At 44.0% G+C, this 16,937-nt stretch overlaps 1 long non-coding RNA gene across 2 annotated transcripts; it reads right to left on the minus strand.

Annotated features, from left to right (window-relative positions):
• Positions 1-542: 542 nt before the first annotated feature.
• On the minus strand, positions 543-15,781 carry LOC140504292 (uncharacterized). 2 transcript variants are annotated; one of them, XR_011967045.1, is made up of 3 exons: positions 14,805-15,781; positions 4,972-5,064; positions 543-1,194 (listed from the first exon to the last, which is right to left on the minus strand). It is a non-coding gene; the product is annotated as an uncharacterized lncRNA (long non-coding RNA). The 2 variants fall into 2 exon arrangements; XR_011967044.1 differs by having other exon boundaries at positions 12,996-15,781.
• Positions 15,782-16,937: the final 1,156 nt, after the last annotated feature.

Genomic DNA, 16,937 nt, shown 5'->3' on the forward strand with positions numbered 1-16,937 from the left:
AGTCCCTCCTTTAGGCTACACTTTTACCTGTGTTTTAAGGAAGCAATCATATCACCTATATCTTTCTCTTCTCCAACATGAATCATCCCCTCCTGGTTCTCAACCTATCTTCACATGACATGATTTACTGCCGTCCTGGTTTTCGCCTCCTGCAGGAGCACTAATTTATCAAGAGTCTTTCCTTAGACACTTCATCTAACTGGTCTTCATTTTTCTGGTCTGTAAAATGGGGATAATAATTCCTGTGCTGCCTATTTTACAGTGTTATTTTAAGGATCAGTTGACAAAATGGATGTGAAAGTGCTTCAAAAAATATAATGCACTAAGAAATCACTTTATGTGTACATATGTCCATGGTTCAGAACTGAAACTCTGGAGGTACATAGCTTAATCTCAGGGACTTCTCCACAATAATTCTCTTTCTGATTTGTGCCTCAACCCAGGATTTCCCCTGGGGACATCAAGAATTGACTCAAATCTAAGAATATATGAAAGTTTAAAGGTCCTTCAGCTCCCATGCAAGTACCCAGACTAACAAGGCATTGAATATAAGATAGGCTTTACTTAATACCACCACCATCAGCTTTTAAATTTAAAAACTTAAAAGGAATTTTACCCAAACCTATAAACTATCAATTCAACTTTTCTTCCCTTTCTGATGAACCTTACCTTCCCATGAGCCTATATAATCCTCCAGACTGATAGAACTACCATGGGGTTTCACTCCCCACCAAGGGAAAAGCACAAGGGTTTCCTCTAGTGATCTGTGCCTTTCCCAGGGACCTATACCTTCCTCCTGACTATTAGGACTCTCTTGGGATTGAGATCCATAAGATGAAAGCACCTGGGGTCACTAGGGGCCAACCTCTTTCTCCTCCTAGGACTTTTCACTCACAGAGCCAATGAAAAACATGGTCCAAGTTCCCCCTCTCCACACTGTGACTCTGTTCCCCCCAAATTCTTGACTCTGGCTTGGTCCAGAAACTTCTCTAGTAGATCCAGAAACTTCTTTACTAGGAGCTGGTCCACAGGATGCATGAACGTGGCCTTGTCCAGGAATTTCTCCTCTGGATCTTGGAGACTTGGTCCCTGAAATGCTCCACTTTCTGGAGCTCTACTATTGACTCCTTTGGTGTTCATCGTGAGCCAGGAGTGCTTCACTGGTCACTCACATCCCTGGGGCCGTGGGGCTACCTGAGAAATAGACCCAAAATTGGAAAGCAATATCAAGTTTATGGAATCTATTCCCTTTGGCCTAGACAGGTCAACCAAGCCCAAAATCACACAGAGAGCAAAATGGTAGAAACAAGATTTGAACTAAGTCCTGAGACTCTAAGTTCATTGCTTTTTTCATTGGGCCACAACATATGGCTGATCAAGCCAAAGTCCATGAGGTTCCTTCTGTCCCTTTCTCCTTTCTACATACACTCTGTTCCACCCTTTTGAAGGTCAAGTTCAAGAGCATGTGAACTAGCCTACAATCCATAAATCATCCTTAAGATGGTGCCGAATGAGTTACAGGAGTTCCCAGGGTCAGAGGAGCTCACTCTTTATCAAAGAGCAAAGCTCATCAAGTGACTAACACCTCATTAAGGACACATTAAAGAGGGATTTCAGACCAGACTTCTCCTAAGCACACCCTTGACTCTCGGAAAATGGATCAACAAAGAAACCCGACTTCAAGTCTTATCAATTCTACCCCCACATCTCCCTAAACCAGTCTCTCTTCTTCTCTCCAAAACAACTCTGCCCCTCATCACTTCTAGGCTGGATGATTGCAACAACCTTCCTCGACTCCTGGCATTTTCTCTGAGTGCCCCCGTGCCTGGAATACTCTCCTCCCTTGAATCCAATTCACATGTAAGTCAAGACATACCCCTTGTGATGCTGAAGTGATTCCCTCTTTTCTTATCTTCATCTATTGTCTTCCCTGGCTTCCTTCAATTCCCAGCCAAAATTCTATCTTCTATAGGAAATATTTTTCAATCCCTCTTAATTCTAGCACTTTTTTTCTTTCAATTATTTCCTGTTTATTCTGTATATAACTTGTCTGTACATTTTTGTTTGCTCATTTTCTCCCCCAGTGGATTATAAGCTCCTTGAAGGCTGGAAGGAATTCTCCTTTGCCTTCCTTTACATCTCCAGGGCTTTACATCACCATAGCACCCAGCACATAGTAGGTGCTTAACAAATATTGGCTGATTGATTGACTGACTGACAATCTCTTCATTGGTTTACTCACTTTACCCTCAACCAATGTAAGGTCCACCAACTTGACAAAACACTTTTCCTAAAACCCAATCTATATTAGCTTCTTGAGAGCAGGAAACTGCTTTGCCTTTCTTTGCATCCCCATCATTTAGCACAGTGCCTAGCACATAGTAAGTGATTTATTAATAAAAGACTTTTGACTGACCAAGTAAGCCATTCCTCTGGCTAAGAAGCTTCAATGGTTCTCAATCACTTGTAGCACAAAACGAAAATTTCTCAATCTGGAACATCAAACCCTTTTTCCAGTCTATGTTTCCAGACTCATCGAGTATTATTCTCCTCCAGCCAAAGTGAGACACTTACTGGTATTTATTAATAGTATAACCCAACAAACCCAGGTCACCTAAGGTGGAGGCATTCATATGGGATATATCAGGGATTTGCTTCTAGAAGAAGACACCCTTGGAGGATAAATCTTTCCACTGACCCTACAGTGCCACCTGAGAAACAGGCTTGAGGTTCTGGTCTGTTTCCTTTGTCCTTTTCGGTTCTAGACAAAGGAGATAGAGTCCCCAGACCCAACAGCAACCACAATGACCTTGGAGTCAATGTCTTGGTAGAGTTTGGAGACTTGAGCCAATGGGACTTTACCCTTAGAATTTGGTGGGATTGGACTCTATAGGAACTGAGTTAAATAGTGAATCTAATCCCCTCCCCAGAGATAGGAGAGATATAGGAGGATAATACCCCCAGATATTGGGAGTCCTGTTTTTATGTTTGTGTTATACCTGTGAAGCAAATATTCCTTTGTAAAAGCCAACCTGACTGTTAATGTTAAGTGGAACTAGGGAGTTGAGAACCTCTAAAACTGAAAGAATACAATCAGTGAGGGCTCAAGCCAAAAGTTAACACCAGACACCCTCAAACTTCTCCTAGAGGGAAGGGGGTGGATGAAATGTAACCTATCCATCTTCAGGAAATGGCAGGGCTAGGCACAAGACTAAACACTGGCACATTGCCACCAAGCATACCTGGCCTTCAGACAGTGGAGGCCAGAGTAATTATACTGGTATTTGGCATTCCATCTCCAGACTGTATGTCCCATATACCTGGCAGAGTACTCCCTCCTCAGCCCAGATACTTAGATTCCCCTACTTCTTTAAACTGTTAAATCAGTCAACATTTATTGAGCATCTACTATGTGCCAGGCACTGTACTAAGAGCTGGAAATAAAAAAAGAGCCAAAAGACAGTCCCTGCCCTCCAAAAGCTAACAAACTAATGGCGAAATCAACATGTAAACAACTGTATTAAAAGTAAGCAATATATAGGATAAATAGGAAATAATTAACCAAAAGAAAGCCCTGAAATTAAGATGGGTTGGGGACAGAGGCTTCCTATAGAAGATAAGATTTTAGTTGGAACTTAAAGGAAGCCAGGCGGGTCAGTAGTCAGAGGGGAGGAGCATTCCAGACATGGGGGAGAAGCAGAGAGAAGACCTGGAGCTGAGATGGAACAGCCTGAAGGCTGATATCATTGTATCAGGCTGGTACATGGTGGGGAAAGGAGTAAGGTATAAAATAAGAATGTTGGAAAGGCAGGAGAGGGTGGGATTAGAAAGAGCTTTGAATGTCAAACAGAGCATTTTATATTTGCTCCTGAAGGCAAACAGGAACCACTTCAGGTACCATCAACAAGAGTCAGAAATATTCTCTCCCTTTTCAATTAATATTGTAATTATTTATCTGTTTAAATATGATCTGCCCTCCCCCAGAAAAATACAAACTCCTTGAGGATAGGGCCTTGTTTTTCGTGGTGTTTTTGTATTTCTAGTAGTGAGTAAAATGCTTATACTTATTAAGAACTTGATAAATCCTTGTTGAGTTGAATTCTCCATCTACACAATAGGCATAATAATACCGGTCTATCTAATAACCCTATACAGGGCTATTAGGAGGATGAGACAAGACAAGTGCCTTAGGGAATGTAAGGATACCCTTATGAACAAGGAAGAAAAAATACCTTTGAGAAGGAAGCAAAGCAGTCACTTAAAATAATAACTCATTTCTTTAGCTGTAAGGTTTACTTGGTGCTTTCCTCACTGGGAAGAAGGTAGTACCAGTATGATTAGTCCCATTTCACAGTTAAAGAAACTGAGGGTCAGAAAGTCCAAGTGACTTGCCTCAACAAGGTTGGGTCAGAGTTGAGATTTAAACTCACATCTTTTGGGGATTCTAGCTTGCCTCATTAAAACTAGAAGAACTAGGGCTCAGAGGGGGAGAACAAAAGAAGTGTGATCTAGTCTAAAGAATTCTAAATAGGGATAGCCAGATGGCACAATGGATAGAGTAGCTGCCCTGGAGTTCAAGAGGACCTGAGTTCAAAACCTATTTACAAGTCACTTAAACCCTTAAAAAAAAAAGGATACTAAATGTATTTGGAGCCCATGGACCTAGGTTTGAATCTCAGCTCTGCCTCTTACTGGCTATATAATTTTGGGCAAGTCACTTCTCTCTGAGTTAGTTTCCTAGAGTGAGGGCCTGGAGTCAGGAAGACCCATCGTCCTGAGTTCTGAGTTCAAATTCAGCCTCAGACACTTACTTACTATTTGATCCTTGCTTCCCATTGTATTCCTTCAGTTTTAGAGGTGCCCTTGCTTCGCAGATCCCTCTAATCTTAACAGTCAGGTTGGCTTTTACGAAAGAATATTTACTTCACAGGTATAATACAAACAAAAATCATCTAACCCTGGCTCAGTTACCTCGCCTGTAAAATGAGCTGGAAAAGGAAATGGCAAACCACTGCAGCATCTCTGCCAACCAAACCCCAAATGGTCACCAAGAGCTGGACACAACTGAAAAACAACCAAACAACAAAAATTTATTCATTCAACAAATTTTGTCAAGTTTCTGTTAGCAGTAAGTCAGTCAACTAGAATTTATTAAGCACCTACTATGTGCAGTCACCCATACTGAGCACTGGGATTATAAAGAAAGGCAAAAGATAGCCCCTGCCCTCAAGGAGCTCACAGACTAAATGACATGCAAGCAACTATGGACAAAGCAGAGCTAGGATGGATGAAGGGGAGACGATGGATAGAGGAAAGGCACTGTGACTAAGTGGGATCAGGAAGGACTTATTTCCAAAAGTGGGATTTTAACTGAGACTTGAAGAAAGTCAGGGAAGTTAGAAGGCAGAAATGGAGAAAGAGAAGAAGAGGAGAGAGAGAGAGAAGGAGGGAAGGGGGGAGGGGAGAGACAGAGAGAAAGGAAAGAGGGGGAGAGAGAAAGAAAGAGGTAGAGAGAGAGAGGAAGAGAGAGGGAAGGAGAGAGAGAGAGAGAGGGAAGAAGGGAGAGAGAAAGAGAGTGAGGGAGAGATAAGATGAAAAGGAAGAAGGGAGGAAGGGGAGAGAGACAAAGAGAGAGAAAAGAGGGGGAGAGAGAAAGAAAGAGGGAGGGAGAGAGAGACGGTGAGGGAGAAGGGAGGGAGAGGAAGAGGGAGGGAGGGAGGGAGAAAGAGAGAGAGAGGAAAGGAGGGAGGGAGGGAGTTCTAGGTATGAGGGACAGCCAGGGAAATGTCCAAAGTTAGAAGATGCTTGCGGAACAGTAATAGAAGGTGGGTGTCACTAGATGGAAGAGTCCACGAAGGTGAGAAAAAAGAGGGGTAAAAGGGAAGCATAAGGTGACTGGAAAGGTAAGTACGGGCCAAGTTATGGAAGATTTTCTATTTTATTCTAGAGGTCATAGGGAGCCATTGGATTGGATTGAATGGGGGAGGACAGAGGATGGAATGAACAGATCTGTGGTTTAGTGGTTGAATGAAGGATGGAATTGGACTAGGGAGAGACTTGAGGCAGGCAGACCATCCCAGCATGAGGAGATGAGGGTCTGCACCAGGACGGAGGCAGTGTCAGAGGAGGGAAGGGGGCAGATTTGAGAGATGATTTAACATAGAAAGAACAAGACTTGGCAAGTGACTGAATTTGGAGGGCGAGAAGAAAGAGCTGAGAATTACACCTAGTTGTGAGCCCAGGTGACTGGGAGCACAGTAGTGCCTTTTGCCCTACGGTGTGCAGAGGACTGTACTGGGATAGAAACAAAATTTAGAGAAGGCAAAGTTCCTTCCCTCCAGGCTAGCAGGGGAATAAGACACAAGCCCGGATACTTATTCTGTATTATATTATGTGATGAGGGCTTTTGAAAGCACCAAAGTGCTCTGGGAAATTGTAGGGAGAAGGCCCTAAGTGATCAGGGAAGATGCCCTGGAGGAGGTGACATTCTCTAGAATCCCACGATCTCAGAGTTGGAAGGGATCCAAAAGTCATCTAGTACCATAGCCCAACCTGCTGGGCTTAAAAGTCAGGCTCAGAATTCAGTAGGTAAGACAGAGATGGGGGCAAAGGTGTGGCTGGCTTTAGGAACAGGGTAGGTAAAGTCTGAGAGACAAGAAAGACACCGTCATTCTGCCTGTCCTGGGAACAGAGAGGCGTCAGGTGTCTAGGAGCACAGTGTCCAAGGAGGGCCTTTTTGACCTCTCTACAAAGATCCTCGGCTCAAAGAACTCCCCTCCCACTTCTGCCTGCCGCCCCATCTGGTCTATCTTCTCTCCAAGAGTGAGATAAAGGAGAAACACTATGAGACTTGTGTTCATCCTTCCTGTTCAAACACCATGACATCAGAGAAATGATGACTTGCACTTGACTTCGTTTTGAATGAGGGAAGGCTGTGCAAGGTCATCAGCCTCACTTTCTCCTCCTAAGCCATCTGGATCCAGTGACCAGATATTCATCAGGATGACTGGAGATGCCCCAGACCACGAGACTATGGAGAGCCTTGACTGCCAGGAAGAAAGAGTTTAAACTTTACTCTGTGGGCAACAAAAACTTCTGAAGTTAGAGATAGAATGGTACGCTGGTGAGAGGTTGGGAAATAAGGAATAAGCATTTATAAAACTCCTAATATGTACCAGGCACTGTGGTAGGCATTTTACAAACATTACCTCATTTGATCAACAACCCTGGGAGCTATATTATCCCCATTTTACAGATAGAGAAACTGAGGCAGGGAGAGATGAAGTGACTTGCCCAGGGTCACCCAGCTAGTAAGAGTCTGAAACTGGATTTGAACTTAGGTCTTTCTCACTCCAGGTCCAGCTCTCTAACCTCTGTGGCCCCTGGCTACTTCACTGGAAAGTTAGCTAAATTTGGATCTAGGGGACTTACGTCTGCATTCTGGTTCTGCTAGTCACTCACTTCTCTCTACTGAGCCTCATTTTCCCTCATCTGTAAATCAGTAGGAATCTAGGACAATAACTAGGGACCTGAAATCTGGGGCCTTTAGCTCTAAATCCTAAGTGGGACTAGACTGGACCACTTGGGTTCCTTCCATCGCTGAAATTCTCTGATCTTCCGTAGGCAGTCAGATGGCACAATGGACAGAGCCCTGGGCCTAGCATCAGGAAAACCTGAGTTCAAATCCAACTTTAGACATGTATTAGCTATGTAACCCCAGGCAGGCTACTGTCTGCCTCAGATTCTTCAGCTGTCAAATGGGGATTATAATAGCACCTACCTCTCAGGCTTGTTGTAAGCATAAAATGAGATGACATTGGTAAAGTTCTTAGCACAGTGCTTGGCACATAGCAGATACCTAATAAATCTTTCCTTCCTACTCTCACACATCTGAACCGGAAACAGGAGGCTAGAGGGAGGCCCGGGGTGAGTGCCAGAGGGGAGCCAGGTGCGGGACCATCCATCAGTGTTCCTACAGCCCTTTGCCCACCTCCTGGCTCCCTCTCTCCGGTTCCGGGGAATAATTACAAAGGACACCAATTAAGAGGGCTGAGTGTGGCCCTTTTCTGGATTCTTTGTTTGAAGACCTGGTGGTGAATTATGCAGGAGGCTGCCTGGAGGAGAAGCTGCTTGGATGGATTCATTATTGATGAGAGATGGCAGGTCCTGGGCTGACAGTCTGCCTGAGAGATATGATTAGCTTGTAAAAAATTAATCACAGTTCTCAGGGAGGACACAGATTAAAACCCCGAGGAGCTGGTGTTATCCATGTTCCCTAATTTCAGGGGACTTTGAAAAGGTTTTAGCAAAACTCAGAAGAGACAATTAAATTCAATTAGAGTCACAAGTGCTGAAATGTCACTCCTGGCTTGAAGACAGGCCAGGTGGGGCAGCAGGCAGCACGGGGAGAGGGGTTCCCTGAGCACCCTTGAGGACAGAGTGTGGGCCAGGCTAGAGGCTCCTTCTGTCTAGGGAGGTCAAAGGACCTTCCCTGGGCTGGTCACAAGTTGATCAGGAAAGGCCCAGAGGACTGAGGCCACGAAGATAAATCTCTGCCTTTGGCTTGGGTTCCATCCCCCTGAAGTAGGAATGAAAGTAGGGAGTTGTGGTCAGGAATAACAGGCTCAGTCTTGAATAGACAAGTTGATCCAGAGATGTCAGAGCTGGGAGGGCCCTTAGAACATAGAATGTCAGAGCTGGGAGGGCCCTTAGAACATGGGATGTCCAAACTGGGAAGGCCCTTAGAACCCAGGATGTGAGAGCTGGGAGGGACCTTAGAACTCAAGATGTCAGAGCTGGGAAGGCCCTTAGAACACGGAATATCAGAGCTGGGAGGGCCCTCAGAGCACAGTATGTGTGTGTGTGTGTGTGTGTGTGTGTGCATGTAATCTGGGATTCAGCCCCCATTTGAATAAAACTGTCCTTCTAAAAGAGTCCTTCTACCTGCCCTTTCTAACTGAGAGAAGAGATAGGTTCTATTCAGAGTTAAGTCCAGGAGGGAGGGAGAGAAGGACTCAGGAAGAAGCCAGCTCCTCTGTATATAGGATTCTTCTTGAGAAAGCCAGAAGGACAAGAATCTCTCCTTTCCCAAGTTCTCACCAACTCTACCCCTCACAGAGGTGTGAAACATCCACTAACCATTCTCTATCAATGAGGATGGTCTAACGCAAATGAGCTTAAGCCTTGAGCCACACACAATTCAACTGCTTCAGTTGTGTCCTACTCTTCATGATCCCATTTGGGGTTTTCGTGGCAGAGATACTGCAATGGTTTGCCATTTCCTTCTCCAAGACATTTTGCAGATGAGGAAACTGAGGCAAACAGGGTGAAGTGACTTGTCCAGGGTCACACAGCAAGTGTCTAAGGACACTGTGAACTCAAGTACCCTATCCACTGAGCCACCTAGCTGCCCCTGAGTTACATGTATGAGTAAATATACAACAAATATAGGACCAATACAAGGAAATATTTGGGTGAGACAGCTGGAGGCGGGGAGGAATCAGGAACGGTTTCCTGCAGAAGGTGACAACTGAGCTAGTCTTTGAATTTCTTATCTTTGTGAAATTCAGTGGGGACATAAGAAAAGTCTTACAGAAAAAAAGTCAGCTTCGTAAGTAGAAGTCAGGGGAGGCATGGCTAGACAGCAGATGTTCTGAAAAAGATCTGGGGGTGTCAGAGGACTGTAAGCTCAGCATGAGTCAGGAGTGGGATGGGGTAGCCAAAAAAAGCTAATGCAGAGGTAGCAGCATTAGGAGAAGCACAGCTTCCCAGAGTCGGGAGGTGATGGTCCCACTGTTCTCTGCCCTCATCAGACCTCATCTGTGACATTGAGTTTGGTTCTGGACACTGCAGGTTAAGAAGGGTATTGACAAGGCAGAAAGTGTCCAGAAAGGGAAACTAGAAGGGCATAGAGCCTTACAATCCAGGTGACAGGAGGAGCGTTTGAAGGACTTGGGGATGTTTATCCTGAAGAAGGGAAGATGATGGGGGTACATGTGAGCTGCCTCCAAGTTGAAGGGCTATTATATAGAAAAAGAATTAGAATTAGAGCAATGGATAGAAGTGGGAAAGAACCCAATTTAATTTTGTGTTCAGGAAAGACTTTGTACCACTTGAAGGAATCCCAAATAGAAGGCTGACTGGAGAGGTGGTGGGCTTCCCCTCAGTAGTGTTCTTCCAGCGCAGGCTAAATGACCACTTGTTGGGTATATCAGAGTAGGGGGTGGAGAGGGTTGCTTGATGGGTGGCTTGGACTAGTCAGAAGCTCTGAAACTGTGTAATTCTGTGAAACTAGGAGTCTTAGTAGATGGAGATGGGAGGAGGTGCATTCCAGGCAAGGGAAACAACCACCAGGGCAAGATCAAGCCCAACAAATGCCAATGACCAAGCTTCAGACTGGGCACTAGAGGTCAGTATGACTTCTAGAAGCTGTCACTTTTGGCAGGCTGGGGAGAAGGGTCTGGAAAGACAAGGAGGGTCTGAATCGGCAAAGACAAAGGGGAAAATGTCATTCTAGGCCTCAGCAACGGTAAATGGGGTACCGTCCTTTGAATAGCGAGACCTATCCAGAACTTGGCACATTGTGGGTCTTTAACATATGCTTCTTGACTTGTCAACTGGAAGAGTAGGAAAGGGACAGGTTGAGAAGAGTGTTAAATGCCAAACATTAAGACTTTAGAACTAATCCTGGAGGCAATAGGGAGATTCTCCGTCATATATACTTTCCTCACAGCAACTCTGGGAGGTCATTATTGTTATCCACATTTTATAGATGAGAAAACTGAGGCAGAGAGAAGTAAAGTGCCTTACCCAGAATCACACAATTGGCAGAGTTTGTTCCTGTATCCAACCCCTTTTTGATTCAGGATACCCCTAAGTTAAGAGTTCATGCCTTTTGTATTTCTTGCCTTCTCAAAAGGCAGGTGAGAAGGAAGAGAATTTGGAACTAAAAAAAAATTTTAACATTTTTTAAAGTTTATATATCCTCATACAAGTCATTCCCCAATTGATAGGTGATCAAAGAATATGAACAGAAAGTTTTCACATGAAGAAATTAAAGCTATTTATAAACACATAAAATTGTTTAAATCATTATTGATTAGAGAAATACAAATTAAACAATTCTGAGGTGCCACATCATGCCTATCAGATTGGTTAATATGAGAGAAAAAGAAAATGATAAATGTTGGAGAAGTTGTAGAAAAATCAGAACACTAATGCATTGTTGGTTGAGTTGTGAACGGATCCAACCATTCTGGAGATTTGTCTTGCCCAAAGGGCAACCAAACTGTATATACTCTTTTATCTAGCAATATCACTACTAGGTCTGTAGTGGTATTTTTTAGAGATCATAAAAAAAGAGGAAAGGACCCCACGTGTACAAAGATATTGATAGCAGCTCTTTTTGTGGTGGCAGAGAAGTGGAAATTGAGGGGATGTCCATCAACTGCGGAATGACTGAACAAGTTGTGGTATATAAATAAAAAATAATAAGTAGGTGGATTTCAGAAAAACCTGAAAAGACTTACACAAACTGATAACTGAGTGAAGCGAGCAGAAAGAACCACGAGAACATTGTACATGGTAACAGCAACACTGTGTAATGAGCAACTATGACAGACTTAGCTCTTCTCAGGAATACAATGATCGAAGACAATTCCAAAAGACCAATGATGGAAAGTTCTATCCACATCCAGACCAAAAACCATGGAATCTGAATGCAGATCGAAGCATACTATTTTCACTTTTTTTTTTTTGCTTTTCTTTCTCCTGGTTTTTCCTTTTTGTTCTGATTCTTCTTTCACAACATGACTATTGTGGAAATATGTTTAACATGATTGTACATGTATAACCTACATCCGATTGCTTGCTGCCATGGGGAGTGGGGGAGAGAAGAGAGAGAGGGAGAAAAATTTGGAACTCAAAATCTTACAAAAATGAATGTTGAAAATTTTCTTTACATGTCAATGAAAAAAATAAACACTATTAAATGATGTTTTTTAAAAAGAGTTGGAGCTAAAACGGACCCCAGACGACATGTGGGAAGTCCCTCCCATCTCGGAGGCCAAAAATGCTTCTCTTGCTTTTCTCAACCACATGACTGGTCAAAGATAATTTTCAAATATGTCCATAATCTCTGAGTTTTGTTCCAGAAAGCTATGGGGACACTTAGAAAGGGGAGGAAGGGGAGAGAGGAGGGCAGTTGGATGCCCCTGAGGGCACCCCTGGCATCCAAAAATGGCCACTGGGAACAGAACCCTCAGAACCTTGAGAATAATCCCAGAATCAGCCCCCTGACTGATGTTAGATTTTAAAGAACAAACATAGAAGACTTGCTCATTAACTGGAATTAGAGTGAAGTCATCCACCCACTTGAAGTGCTAATAATGGCTGGTCTTTAATGGTGTTAATTTAACAGTAACAATGTTGCAGGTTTCTTGGTTCTTACAAAATGGAACATTAGCCTAAGCCTGGCTGAGAGGAGGGAAGCAGGGGTGGGAGAGAGGAAAGAGGGAGCGAGGGAGAAAGGAATCATGGGGACTGCCACCTCCACCCTCTGTGGCCCAGGCGTTTGCTCTGATCTAACCAAGGAAGTTCTATGAATCACGGGATTTCAGGATGATAGGGAACTTGGATATTACTGAGACCACTTCCCTCATTTTACAGCTAAGGAAACTGATACTGAGGAAGCTTAAGTGACTTGTCTAGAAACACACAGTTAAATATATCAGAACTTTATTTAAAATTTAAAAGGGGCTTTTTTCTGACTCCCCAGACTTGTAACATTTTCACTACACCACACTGCCAATGAATGAATGACTATGAGTGAAGCAATGAATGAATGAATAAAGTGGTTCTCATTGTATTCAGCGAAACAAATTCACCACCTGCTCAATATGGCATAGAAATTAGTTCTGACTTTGGAATCAAGAATCCCATGGTTTAAATCCTGCCCATGACACTTTCTAGCTGCATGACCCTGAGTATTCACTTACCTCCATTTCTTCATCTGTTAAGAGAGTTGGACAAAATGATCTCTGAGGTCCCTTCTACCTCTGCTGCTTTGCTACTATGGCCATCAGTCTAGAGATGGCTGACATTTGAAATGACCAAATCTAGATCATCTCTAGAGATGATCTAGATTTGGTCACAGATTAGGAGTTGAAGGTATTTTGTCAAATCCCGTTTCCTGATGTGAAAACCAGAGAAGTTCTAGGACCCATTTAAGGTCCTAAAGTTAATGGTGAAGCTGGAATTCAAACCTAGGCCTTTTCCCTCCAAATTCAGTGTCTTTAACGCTGCTGACCTTCACAGGTTTCCCCAAGTCAAAACAAGTTGCCTTCCTTGGGGCCAGCCAGGATCTCCAGGATTGAGTCTGCTCTCCAGAGCAGCTGCCAGTCGGAGGACGTGGAACCACGTATCAATGGGCCCCTTGTTCTTGGAGCTAGCTCACTTGGCATCTCAGCCCAAATCCGACGTTGGCAGCCGGTTTTCCTTTGTCCTTTGTCTGATGCACCCCCGCAGCCTGGCTGCTCCAGGCTGGCTGTGTCTGCTCATCAGGGACAAAAAGCTCCAGCCAGGAGGATCCTTCCGCTTCCCTCCCCCACCTCACCCCCAATGACTCTCAGCTGTGCTTGTGGTCACTCTCACCCATCATTCTACCAAGGAGAGGATGCAGTGTGAAGCCATCTACCTGTAGGGTACCTACTGGAGGGCTACAGAGTAGAGCAAAAAGGTTCCAATGGAGGAGTAGAACAGAAAATATCTGAGCTAGAAGATGCTTTAGAACAGAGAGTGTGAGAGCTAGGGAAGGGGCCTGAGAACCCAGGATGTCAGAGCTGGGAGAAGCTTTAGAAACCAGGATGTCAGAGCTGAGAGGAGCTTTAGAATACAGGATGTCAGAGCTGGGAGGGCCTTACACTATAGAATAATAATACTAATTGACATTTAAATAGCACTTCAAATTTACAACATGCTTTCCCTGCACTCTCATTTGATTATCATTTCGATGTTGTTATTACTGTGTACACTGTTCTGGTTCTTGCCCACTTCATTTTGTGTCAGTTTGTATCAGTCTTTCTAGGTTTCTCTGAGACCACCCCCTTCATCATTTCTTATAGAACAGTAGTATTCCATCACATTCATATGCCATAACTTGTTCAGCCATCTCCCAGTTGGTGGGCAATCTTCTCAATTTCCATTTTGTTGCCTCCACAGAAAGAACTGCTCTAACTGCTATAAATATATTTGCATAGGTTCTTTTCCTTTTGCTTTGATCTCTTTGGGGTATAGACCTAGTGGTGATATTTCTGGGTCAAGGGGAATGTACATTTTTATAGCCCTTTGGGCATAATTCCAGATTGCTCTCCAAAATGCTTGGACTAGTTCCCAACTCCACCAGCTATGCATTAGCATCCCTTTCCACATCCTACATGTCCTTTTACTCTTCTGTCAACTTGGCCCATCTGACTGATGTGAGGCAGAATTGTTTTAATTTGTTTTCTTCTAATCAGGATCAAATAAAAAATTCTGTGTTTGGCATTCAAACCCTTCATAACCTGTCTCCTCTCTCCAGTCTTTCTCACCTCTTCCTCATCCTAGACTTTCTACAGTCTGTCACAAACAAGACATCTCTTAGCTCTGAACATTTTCCCTAGCTACCCCACCTCACCTCTGCCTCCCAGCTTCCTCGGTTTCCTTCAAGCCCCAGCTAAAATCCCACCTTCTCCAGGAAGCCTTCCCTGATTCCTCTTAATTCCAGAGCCTTCCTTCCCTTAGTTACTTATAATTCATGCCATACATACCTTGCTGTATGTAGTCGTTTTCATGTTGTCCCCTCCATTAGTCTGTGAGATACTAGAAGGCAGGGCCTATCTTTGGCCTTTCTTTGCATCTCCACTCTTAGCACACAGTAGATGCTAAATAAATGCTTATTAACTGACTTGACTGTCCCTTGAGGAATAGGAAAGACATTACTGAGCAGGAACTTGGCTTCGTGGGTAGCATGACAGAGCTGCAGTCAGGAAAGGAAGATATAGATTGAGATCAGGCCTCCTATATTAATTAATCAGCTAAGGGACTCCAGCAAGTCACTTAATTTTCTTAGGCATTACTTTTCTTTGTCTATAAAATAGGGATAAAAACAATAACATTTATCTCATCCCCCCACCTCACCCCCAGGGGTCTGGGTGATGTATGTAAAGCAAGGGGGCAGCTAGGCAGTGCCATAGTGCATAGACCACCAGGCCTAGAGTCATTTTAAATCAGCCTCAGACACTAAGCTATGTGACCTTGGGCAAGTCACTCAACCCTGTTTGCCTCAGTTTCCTCATCTGTAAAATAAGCTGGAGAAGGATCATCATCAATTCCCAAGGATTCAATTATCCTCTCCATGCTGATGATTCTCAAGTCTATTTATCTAGGAGAAGGAAAGGGTAAACCACTGCAGTGCCTTTGCCGAGAAAACCCCAAATGGGGTCACAAAGAGTCAGACTCAACCGAGAACAACTCAGCAACAAATGTAAAGCATTGCAGGAGGCTCACAGGCCTCCCTACACCACACAGTGCTAACAACTCGGTGATTCTGAGGAAATCAGCGAAGAGCACAGAAAGAACCCGGCAGTCTGAAGTCTCTGTGGCTGGCCAAGAGCAGGCTGGGAAGTGGGCAGAGGGCTCAGGCTGCTTCCCGACCCTGGCCAGGTCATCCTGCGCCTCTGAGCCTCCTTTCTCCAGTCACAGAACACATCGTTCCCACTCCACGCCCAGGAGAGCTCTGCTTACAGGTGCTGCTTGAGTACAAACACTTCTGTTCTCTTAGAGCACACCAGATGAACATTTCCCATTTCATTCCAGCCCCACCCAGCCTCCAAGGGTGGAGTTACCTGCTCAGGAGGATAGACAGGGCCTCCATAGAGCATTCCAGCAGGCAATGTCAGGGCTGGGCACTGCTGAGCAGGAGGGGCTCATGGGCCTCTCTGGTAACTGAGAGATGCCCATGGACCCCTCCTCAGAAGAATGCTTTTTGCCTACATTCTCAGTTGGAGGAAATATTTCATTTAAGTTAGAGATGAGTGAAAATAAAGATGTAACTTTTTCTCATCCAAGTGAATGGACCCCCTTAAGTCTACTCACAGACCCCTTGAAGGGTGGGAAGGGTTCATAGACTGCAGGTTAAGAATTCCTGCCTTATTCCACATCCAGAGAAAGAACTATGGAATTCAATCGCAGAATGTAGCAGATAATGTGTGTGTGTGCGTGTGTGTGTGTGTGTGTGTATGCATTGTGTTTCGGTTTGTTAAATGATTTCTCTCACTCATTTTAATTCTTCAACACAGCATGACTATAGTGAAAATGTATTTAATAGGAATGTACGTGTAGAACCTATACAAAATTGTATGCCATCTCGGGGAGGGAGCAGGGAAGTAGGGGGGAGGGAGGGAAAAATAAGTTATATCGTAGTGATTGTAGAACACTGAAAATAACTAAAATTAATTTTTTAAAAAAAGAAGAAGAATTCCTGCCTTAGGGAAGGACCAAGTATTTATGAACCATCTACTGTGTGCCAGGCATTGTGCTAGACCTTGATAAATATTATCTCAGGTCTTCCAATGCTTTAATATTAAGGTTCCAGAAGAAAGAGTTATATTCAGAGGAAGGAAAAATCCCTGTTAATCCAGTCAGACCAGTCTGATACCTATAGCCCCCATCTTGTAAGTACATACACACACACATACACACACACGCACACGCACACACACACAGCATTCTTGCTTCTTTGTCTGGAGAAGGAAATGGCAAACCACTCCAGTATCTTTGCCAAGAAAACTCCAAATGAGGTCGCTGAAGAGTCAGACAGGACAGAAATGACTGAACAACAACCCTTTATACACTCAGTACCCTCTTCGTCCTCCCATCTTTATTGCTGCCTATGCTCTCTG

The sequence above is a fragment of the Notamacropus eugenii genome, chromosome 5 (genome assembly GCF_028372415.1).
Source record: "Notamacropus eugenii isolate mMacEug1 chromosome 5, mMacEug1.pri_v2, whole genome shotgun sequence".
In the NCBI taxonomy this organism is placed as follows: Eukaryota; Metazoa; Chordata; class Mammalia; order Diprotodontia; family Macropodidae; genus Notamacropus; species Notamacropus eugenii.